Here is an 11,085-nt window from a genome sequence, read left to right on the forward strand (position 1 = left end):
CGTTACATATATATATATATATATATATATATATATATATATATATATATATATATATATATATATATACTTTTAATACTTTTAATATTTTCTTAGTCCGTAGTTAGCAGTCCGATGTTAGTGGTCCACAATTAGTTGCTTAAATAAAATAAATAAAGACCCCATCGTATTCGTATTGATCAGAATTAATCTCGACCCATGGTACCATGTTGTCAAATGACGTGTTGCGTACATAAAGTACCGTGTTGTCAAATGACGTGTTGCGTACGTACATGAGGTCTTATGATTAATCTTCTTGTGTTGTTTACGGGTGGTCCTGAAATATATAAAATTAAATCATGAGTAAATTGATAGTATTTCGTATGCCCGAGAGACGTATTAAATTAATGTGGCTAATATATTATGATCCAAGTCGGGTCATACCCAATAACAAGCTTACCGACACCTTATTCGTATTTAATCTTAACAATTGGTTTGTTTAATAAATACGCGACACTTGAATTTCAGAAAATCGGTTTTCTGAAACATTATCACTTGAGATAAATTATTTGGATAATTTATATGTAATTATTTATAGGTTTAAATAATTATATTGTGTTATATTTTATAAAAGGTTTATAAAATATGAAAGTAACATAAAAATATACATGTCTTATATATATATATATATATATATATATATATATATATATATATATATATATATATATATATATATATATATATATATCAAGTTTATATATATGAAAATACATTGTTATATTAAATACATAGTGGCAGTTTTTGGGTCTCCAAGACTCATAAGCATGCATTGTTATTGTTACTTTTAAGAACACACAAGTCTATACATGCATAAGGAACTCTTAGACCAAGGATGGACTTATTCTCTCAAGGGTAACTACAACTATGAGCTTGAAAAAAAAAACTGCACAGCCTTTTTTTTATAGCTGCTGCCGTGACCTTCTTGGGGTTCAAAAGGAGTTCTAAATTTGTTTTTCAAGCTCATAACTAGTGTCATACAAAATCCTAACAAAAGGCATAGGTGTTGGGGTTATAGCTTGGGGTATGCAACACTTGAGGCTTCAAGTTAGAGGCTAAGTTCATCAATAAGTTCATCAACTTTCTGCTCAAATCAGTGTTGCTGCTGATTGGTTTATTCAAGTGCAAAAGAAGTGGTTTCAAGCTTGGATATCAAGGTTATAAAGGCTTAAAGGTTCAACCAACTCAAGGGTGTGTTGAAGCATTATTTCTTCATCATCTTCTTGCATCATAACAGCCCTTAAACTTAGTTTAAGGAGGTATAAAACACTCTTCCTTTTCTTGTTAATTGTAAGCATGATTTAATAACTTGATCCTTGTGGGATTTAACTTTAATTGGTTTAAAGATTAGACAAGTTTAATTGGTAATTACACGCTTCCGTTTATAATGATTCTTAAAAGGTTTTAAGATATATCAAACTTGTTAAATCCCAACAATGGTATCTAGAGCCGAAGTTGTTGAAATATGCTTCGAATTGTTGTTTTAAAACTCATCAACTTTGCATTCTAAGTACATGCATCAAAGAAGAATGCAAAAATCATGGGTTTTGGGAGGGTGTTTGATGAATGCCGAATTGTTAGGGCTCCAAAATTGGGTTTGGGCTCTTGCATTTTGGTCACAATTGGTTGCATGTTGATGTTCACAATCCTAGCCTTGACCGTATGTTGATTGCATGCTATATTTGGATGATTTATGATTCATTTGGTTTGTAATTATAATTATTCAATGGCATGTAATAATTGTTCAATTGGTTTGTAATAATTCATTCATTTGGTTATGTAATTCATTTTATGTTTGGTATGTAAAATAGAATAGGTTGTAATTTCATTTTCTAGATAAAATGTATTAGGATACATATTTTGTAAAAATGAAGATACAAGATGATGAATGAAGACTTGAAGAACACAAGTAGCATTTGGATGCAAGGTTAAGTGGGAGATTGGAAATCTCTTGCTTTGTGTTGAAAACCCTTACCCGGTGACATTTGTTTTCGGCTAAACAAATGTCCACCTAAATGGCTAGATTGTGAACATACTTATTTTGCATGTGTGGTTGTTTGCATGTTTATGGATTGTATGTTTGATTGTAACAAATTAATCACAAGTTAACAACAAACATAACGACAATTTAATTGGTTAAATTAGACGTATTAAGTACATGCAAAATGGTAATTTAAATGGTTGAATTAAAATTGCAACCAAAAACCTTAATAAATGGTTATTAAGAACAAGAAAAGGATAACAAATATAAATTGGTTTATATCAAGTAATTGGCTCAATTACAAGACATGAAATTGGTTTTTCATAAGTACCATACACTAAATGCATGTTGGTGTATGGCATAAATGTTTTCTCAAACTAGAAATAACGAAAACTTAAAATCCCTTTTAAACAACAAGACAAACAAGTTAAATGCCATCCTTTTGTGCAAACACTTAAAAATATTAGGGAACTCTTAATGGGATAAAGGCCACCTAACCGTTATGAGCAAACTAATATGACTGAGGTAAATTTCGCACACTTGTGGGATAAAGGTCACCTAACCACTAGTATGTTGAATTTACACGTTAGCACAAGTAGGACGACTTGATTTGGGAATCATGAACTTAGGGTCACCGAAGCATGATGAACAAATAGGCGTTGATGGGATAATATGCTATGCAAAAGGATTGCATGATCCCATAACTTAGAAGTTGCAAAAGGATTGCAATTGTCATATAATGACTACCTAGCTAAATCAAATGACGGGATAAAGGTTACCTAACCGAAATTTGGTTTACCGTTGGATTCTAAAATTTAATAAATATCAATTGGATTTAAAGGGTATTGATTGTTAAATTAAAATTAATACTTAAACAACTTTGTTAAATTTTGTAGATGGCCGCCAATAACAACAACATGCAAAACGCACCTATTAACTTGAACAACCTATCGTTAAGGTCTCTCCTCGAGAAAGACAAACTCAACCATACGAACTTTATGGATTGGTTCCGCAATCTTAGGATTGTCCTCAAACTTGAGGATAAGGCGTATGTGTTGGAAGACCCCATTCCCGATCAACCTGACGAGGATGATACGGAAGGCATGGCTTATTGGGATAAGTATTGCACCGATTCAGTGCAAGTCGCTTGCCTAATGCTTGGGACTATGATACCCGAACTCCAAAAGGATTTCGAACATCATAGTGCATATGACATGATTACGCAATTGAAGGAGATGTTCCTTCAACAAGCACGTGTCGAGCGCTTCGAAACGGTTCGAGCGTTACATGCATGTCGTATGGATGACACCCAATCCGTATCCTCTTATGTCCTCAAAATGAAAAGCCTTATTGATCGCGCAAACCGTCTTAATCTCAACATATCTAATGAGTTAGCCACCGATCTTATCCTTAACTCCCTATCAAAAAGGTTTGATCAATTTGTAATTAATTACAATATGAATGGGATGGATAAGAGCATAGGTGAGCTTCACGGTATGCTTAGAACGGCGGAAACTAGCATGGGTAAAAGGGCTTTACCCGTGTTAGCAATCGATCAAGGTGGATCCAAAGGTAACACCTCTAAGCCTAAGGTGGCTAAGAGAAAAGGACCCGCCCATCAAGGCAAAGGGAAGGGGAAGATGGTTACCCCAACCATCAACAAGGCTAAGAAGCAAAAGGTAGCCGAGAAGGCAAACCCCAAGGAAGACCCATGTTTCAGTTGCGGTGAGATGGGTCATTGGAAACGAAACTGTCCGGTCTACCTTAAGGAGTTGAAGGACAAGAGGGATGCAGGGCAAACCTCAGGTAATATATATATGGTATATATAGAGCTTAGTATTACTTCTTCTAATACATGGGTATTAGACACTGGATGTGGAACTCATATTTGCAATTCTTTGCAGGGGTTCATAAGAAGTGATCATAAGGCGGGAACATCAAGTCTCTATATGGGCAATGGTGCAAAGGTGCATGTTAAAGCTCAAGGAGATTTTATATTGAAGCTTCCAAGCGGATTGGAACTTATTTTAGAAAATGTTTTGTATGCTCCGGATTTGTGTAGAAACATTATTTCTATTTCTCGATTAAAACAATGTGGTTACGTTGTTAATTTTATTGATGATGATATTCATGTTTCTAAAGATAATGTATTCTATTTCAAGGCTTCGCCTTCAAATGGAATTTATGAATTGGTTCATGATGACGCATCATCGAGCTCTATATACCATACTAGCACCAAGAAACTCAAAAGGGATTTGAGTGATTCCTATTTATGGCATTGTCGACTTGGTCACATAAACAAGAACCGAATGCATACACTTCAAAAGAATGGACTTTTGAAATCAAATGAAATGGATTCGTTTGATGTATGTGAATCTTGTTTACAAGGCAAGATGACTAAAGCACCTTTCAAAGGGACTTATGAAAGGGCTAAGGATTTATTGGGATTAATACATTCGGATGTATGTGGACCCTTTAAACCCATGACTAGGAATGGTGAAAGATACTTTGTTACTTTCATTGATGACTTTAGTCGTTTCGGATATGTCTACTTATTAAGACACAAGGACGAAACGTTTGAAGCATTCAAAGAATATCAAAACGAAGTACAAAATCAACTCAACAGGACAATTAAGGTACTTCGTACCGATAGAGGAGGTGAATACCTAAGCGATGCTTTCCAAGAACATCTTAGGAGTTGTGGGATTATCTCACAACTTACTCCACCAGGAACACCCCAACTTAATGGAGTTTCCGAAAGGAGGAACCGAACCCTAATGGATATGGTTCGATCTATGATGGCAAGAAGCTCGTTACCTCTATCATTTTGGGGTTATTGTCTATGCTCCGCGGCTCGTATTCTAAATATGGCCCCAACCAAGAAAGTGGAACGAACTCCTCATGAGATGTGGTTTGGAAAACCTCCATCTCTATCATACTTAAAGGTATGGGGATGTGAAGCTTATCCTAAGCGTTACGTCCCTAATAATGTGGATGCTCGATCCACGAAGTGTATCTTCATAGGATATCCCAAGGATGATATGGGATATTATTTCTATGATCCATCCGAGCAGAATGTATTTGTTGCTCGGAAGGCGGAATTCCTTGAAACTAAGTTCCTAATGGAAGGAAATAGTGAAAGGAAGATAGATCTTGAGGAGGTTCAAGATCAAGTAGATGATACACAATTGGTTGACACTAGCACTCAACATGAAAATGTTGAGAATGATCAAATGGATGATCAAAATACACAAGACGTTCGCAGATCTGGTAGGATTAGTAATCCTCCTGAGAGATATGGGTTTCTCATGGATGGTTGCGATGTGGTTGATTTGGATGAACCAATAAACTACCAAGATGCTTTATCAAGGATTGATAAAGATAAATGGCAGGAAGCCATGAACGCTGAGATGCAATCCATGTATGACAACCAAGTTTGGGAACTTGTTGCGCAACCTCCTGGCTCTAGGCTAGTTGATTGTAAATGGCTTTTCAAAATGAAAACCGACATACATGGAAACTTGGATACATATAAAGCTAGACTTGTAGCAAAAGGTTTCACTCAAACTCAAGGGGTTGACTATGATGAAACTTTTTCGCCTGTGGCAATGCTAAAGTCTATTAGGATATTACTTGCCATTACTGCTCATTATGATTATGAAATATGGCAAATGGATGTCAAGACCGCTTTCCTAAATGGACATCTTGAGGAAGATGTCTATATGGTTCAGCCTGAGGGTTTTGTTGATCCGAAATATCCTAAAAAGGTATGCAAGTTAAAGAAGTCAATCTACGGATTGAAACAAGCATCTAGAATGTGGAATCATCGTTTTAATGAGGAGGCCAAGAAATTTGGCTTCATTAAAAATGGTGATGAGGCTTGTGTATACAAAAGGGCTAGTGGGAGCACTATCATGTTCCTTGTACTATATGTGGATGATATATTGTTATTTGGAAATGATATTCCGGCAATGCAAAGTGTCAAAACTTGGTTAAGCAAATGCTTCTCCATTAAGGATCTTGGAGAAGCACAATACGTTTTGGGGATTGGGATCTACAGGGATAGATCCAAGAAACTGATAGGTTTAAATCAAAGTGCATACATTGAAAAGATCTTGAAAAGGTTCAAGATGGAGAACTCTAAGAAAGGTTTGGTACCTATTCAAAAGGGAACACTTCTCAGTTCATCTCAGTGCCCCACCACGAAAGATGAACAGGAGAGAATGAAGAAAGTCCCATATGCTTCAGCCATTGGTTCAATCATGTATGCAATGATATGCACTAGACCGGATGTCTCATGCGCTCTTAGCTTGACAAGTAGATACCAGAATAACCCAGGAAACAGTCATTGGATTGCTGTTAAAAGTATATTGAAATACCTTAGGAGGACTAAGGATATGTTTCTGATATATGGGTCTGGTGAGGAGGAACTCGCTGTAAAAGGTTACGTGGACGCAAGTTTCCAAACTGATCGAGATGACTCTCGATCACAATCCGGTTATGTCTTCACATTAAATGGAGGTGCGGTCTCTTGGAAGAGTTCAAAACAGGATGTTGTTGCATTATCCACTACAGAGTCGGAGTACATTGCCGCCTCATTGGCAGCTCAGGAAGCTGCATGGATGAAGAAATTCATAGACGACTTAGGAGTGGTCCCATCCATTCAGGACCCTCTTGAGATCTTTTGTGACAACGAGGGTGCGATTGCTCAAATCAAAGAACCTCGTGCTCACCAAAAGACCCGTCACATTGAGCGGAGATTCAACTACATAAGGGATGAAGTTGAAAAGGGAAAGATATGTATTCGCAAAGTTCACACAGATCTTAACATAGCGGATCCTCTCACGAAGCTCTTACATGGATCAAAACATGCTGGACATGTTTGTGCGTTAGGGCTTTGATATTCTAGTGATTGGTCATGATCTGTTTTAAGTATTGTAACGGAACGAAGTAGTTCAAACTCATTTATACAATTATGGCATTAATTTATCTTGAGTTATGTTCCTATTTTGCATATTTTATCCATGAATAAGTAATTATTCTAAAATTCCATAGTCGATCACATTCGTGGGAACAAGTGTGAGGTTTAGACTATTATGAACTTGGATTGGTATACATTCACGGGATGAATGTGGGGCAAGGTTGCAACCAAGGTTCATAGATATTTGTGGGACACAAATATTGGAAGACCCGCTCTCAAGACTTACTAAATAGAGCCTTTGTGGTCGATCACATGTAGTCTTGATTAAAGGCGAATATCATTGTATCCTCTGACCTGAGATACATATTGGGTTCGGATATTTACCAAGTATTATGCCTTGATTCTTTCCTTCGCTAGTCTGAAATATGGTAGTTCATAAGGGAGAGCTCAGGTACAATGCAAGATACATATTTAGGACGTATGTAGTCAAGATGGAATTTGTCCCTCTTATTCGTTGAGAGTCAAATGTCTAAGGCCTGATAAAGTTAAATCTATAAGAGAGTGATCACTCTGTATCTCTTGGATTTAACATGACATCTAGGACGAAAGGAAATAATGATAGATTCACCTATTCATGTTCGAGACGGGAACTCGAAAAGGATGATGTTATTGAATGGCAAAAGTCATAACATATTGGGGGTGATGGACAGTCGTTAGGTGGTATCCGTCACTTGCATTAATTTCTTACGTTTCTCGTGCAAGTGGGAGATTGATAGTATTTCGTATGCCCGAGAGACGTATTAAATTAATGTGGCTAATATATTATGATCCAAGTCGGGTCATACCCAATAACAAGCTTACCGACACCTTATTCGTATTTAATCTTAACAATTGGTTTGTTAAATAAATACGCGACACTTGAATTTCAGAAAATCGGTTTTCTGAAACATTATCACTTGAGATAAATTATTTGGATAATTTATATGTAATTATTTATAGGTTTAAATAATTATATTGTGTTATATTTTATAAAAGGTTTATAAAATATGAAAGTAACATAAAAATATACATGTCTTATATATATATATATATCAAGTTTATATATATGAAAATACATTGTTATATTAAATACATAGTGGCAGTTTTTGGGTCTCCAAGACTCATAAGCATGCATTGTTATTGTTACTTTTAAGAACACACAAGTCTATACATGCATAAGGAACTCTTAGACCAAGGATGGACTTATTCTCTCAAGGGTAACTACAACTATGAGCTTGAAAAAAAAAACTGCACAGCCTTTTTTTTATAGCTGCTGCCGTGACCTTCTTGGGGTTCAAAAGGAGTTCTAAATTTGTTTTTCAAGCTCATAACTAGTGTCATACAAAATCCTAACAAAAGGCATAGGTGTTGGGGTTATAGCTTGGGGTATGCAACACTTGAGGCTTCAAGTTAGAGGCTAAGTTCATCAATAAGTTCATCAACTTTCTGCTCAAATCAGTGTTGCTGCTGATTGGTTTATTCAAGTACAAAAGAAGTGGTTTCAAGCTTGGATAGCAAGGTTATAAAGGCTTAAAGGTTCAACCAACTCAAGGGTGTGTTGAAGCATTATTTCTTCATCATCTTCTTGCATCATAACAGCCCTTAAACTTAGTTTAAGGAGGTATAAAACACTCTTCCTTTTCTTGTTAATTGTAAGCATGATTTAATAACTTGATCCTTGTGGGATTTAACTTTAATTGGTTTAAAGATTAGACAAGTTTAATTGGTAATTACACGCTTCCGTTTATAATGATTCTTAAAAGGTTTTAAGATATATCAAACTTGTTAAATCCCAACATAAATATATATGAAATATCATATTAATTAGGAAAGATATGATTTATTTAATTTTTCTCCAATTATTTTCGTTGTTAAACAAGCTTTGGATACCCGATCTTATTTTAGTCGTAGTTTCTTCGTTACAACTCCGTTTTTGTTGATTCAACTTGCCACTTCCTTGGATCGAGTCAAATTTTAAGAATATGAACTGTAAATACCTTGGTTTACATTCGGAATCACAGGTTATAGTCCAAACTCTAGGTGAATCTTATGAAAGTAATCATTTTTGTCATAAAAACAACATTTAATGGTCATTTTTCTAAAAATATTTATACTTTGAATTAAACCATGAAATTTTTATGTGTTAACATATTCATAAGAAATATCATTTTTCCAGAACATGAACTTCTAATTCAAAGTTCAAGATGGTTTTTAATTATCCAACCCAAAACAGCCTCCGGTTACACTCCGACGACATAGATTCAGTTTTAAGGTGTTCTTTGTAAAAACAAGTTGTATCTTGTTAAATTAGCATATCATTATGATATATTACAAGTCTTGAAGTATTTTAAAAGTTAAGTTAGAAGGATCTATTTAGTTTGCGAACAAATTTGAAATCATTCAAACTATGTTCTTGTTGTTAAAATTTTATATCACAAAATAAGATAGCTATATAAATATGAATCGAATAAAATTATGAACAAGGTTACTACCTCAAGTTACTTGGACAAGATTTCTGTAAAAGATGAGTAAAATCCTATCACCAAAAGAGTGGTGGAGTTGGATCAAAAGGTTGGAAGTAAACTTGTAAATTTGGAAGGATTTTTGAAGTGTTCTTGGAAAGATTTTCTTATGATGTTTAAGTGTTGTTTTTGAAGCTAGATCTTCATGGTTATTTGCTGAGATGTTTAAGGTGTTTAAGGCTCATGAATATGTGTGTGTTTAGCTAGGAAATGAAGGTAAAAGATTGAATTAGAAATGGAATGGGGGGAGGTCTTAAAAAGTGAAAATGGGGAACATGGACAAATTTTCATTTTGTTATTTTGTAAAATTAGTCATGCATACTTCCAATTCTAATTACCTAGCCTTAAGGGCATGAACAAGAGCTGAATAGATGTTGATTTGACATGTATATACCAATAGTAAATACATCTAGAAGATGGGTATGATACCGGTACATATACCCTATGTATACGTATAGAAATCTTTGAGAAAATGGAACAAGGATTCAAATATAGCTATCTTTTGTAAATATACTTATATTGTTTTATGTATGTAAGCCCTTTAAAAGTGATTAAATACATATCTATACGATGCATGTATAAGTATTATAGATTATAAGTATTTATGTCAAAGAACGTTACGTGTAGTTATCGTTTTGAAAACTTAAGTTAGTAGTTTCAAAATATACCTACAACTCATTGTTATTAGTACACAATGAGATGTTAAACATCCTTAGATCATGTTAAATATATATAGATACATATATATACCCAGACGTATAATTATCGTATGTTATATAGTTCGTGATATCATCGGTCAAATTGGACGGTCAAACGTTGTGTAAAACTCTTTTCAAAAACATAAATCTCAACAATTTAGATTGCTTATCATGTTGGTAAGGTTTAATTTATGTAAATATTAATCTTATATGCAATAAACGATCGGAAAAATCCGGGTCGTTACATTACCTACCCGTTAAATAAATTTTGTCCCGAAATTTTAAAATTGTACCTATTTTGCGTCATCGGGAAACAAATGTGGGTACTTTTGTTTCATTTGATCCTCTCGTTCCCAAGTAAACTCGGGACCCCTTCGAGCATTCCAACGAACCTTGACGATTGGTATGTTGCTCTGCTTAAGCCGTTTAACCTCACGGTCCATGATTTTGACTGGTTCTTCTATGAATTGTAGTTTCTCATTGACTTGAATTTCTTCAAGAGGAATGGTGAGATCTTCCTTTGCAAGACATTTCTTAAGGTTTGAGATGTGAAATGTATTATGTACTCCGGCGAGTTGTTGTGGTAATTCGAGTCGATAAGCTACCGGTCCAATGCGTTCGATGATCTTGAACGGGCCTATATACCTTGGGTTCAGTTTACCTCTTTTTCCAAAACGTATTACACCTTTCCAAGGTGACACCTTTAACATAACCATGTCACCGATATGAAACTCTAATGGTTTCCTTCGGACATCGGCGTAGCTCTTTTGGCGACTACGGGCTGTTTTCAATTTCTCCTTGATTTGCACTATCTTCTCAGTAGTTTCATGGATGATCTCGGGTCCAGTTAATTTTTGATCTCCTACTTCGTTCCAACATATAGGG

Source organism: Rutidosis leptorrhynchoides, chromosome 3, assembly GCF_046630445.1.
Source record: "Rutidosis leptorrhynchoides isolate AG116_Rl617_1_P2 chromosome 3, CSIRO_AGI_Rlap_v1, whole genome shotgun sequence".
NCBI lineage: Eukaryota > Viridiplantae > Streptophyta > Magnoliopsida > Asterales > Asteraceae > Rutidosis > Rutidosis leptorrhynchoides.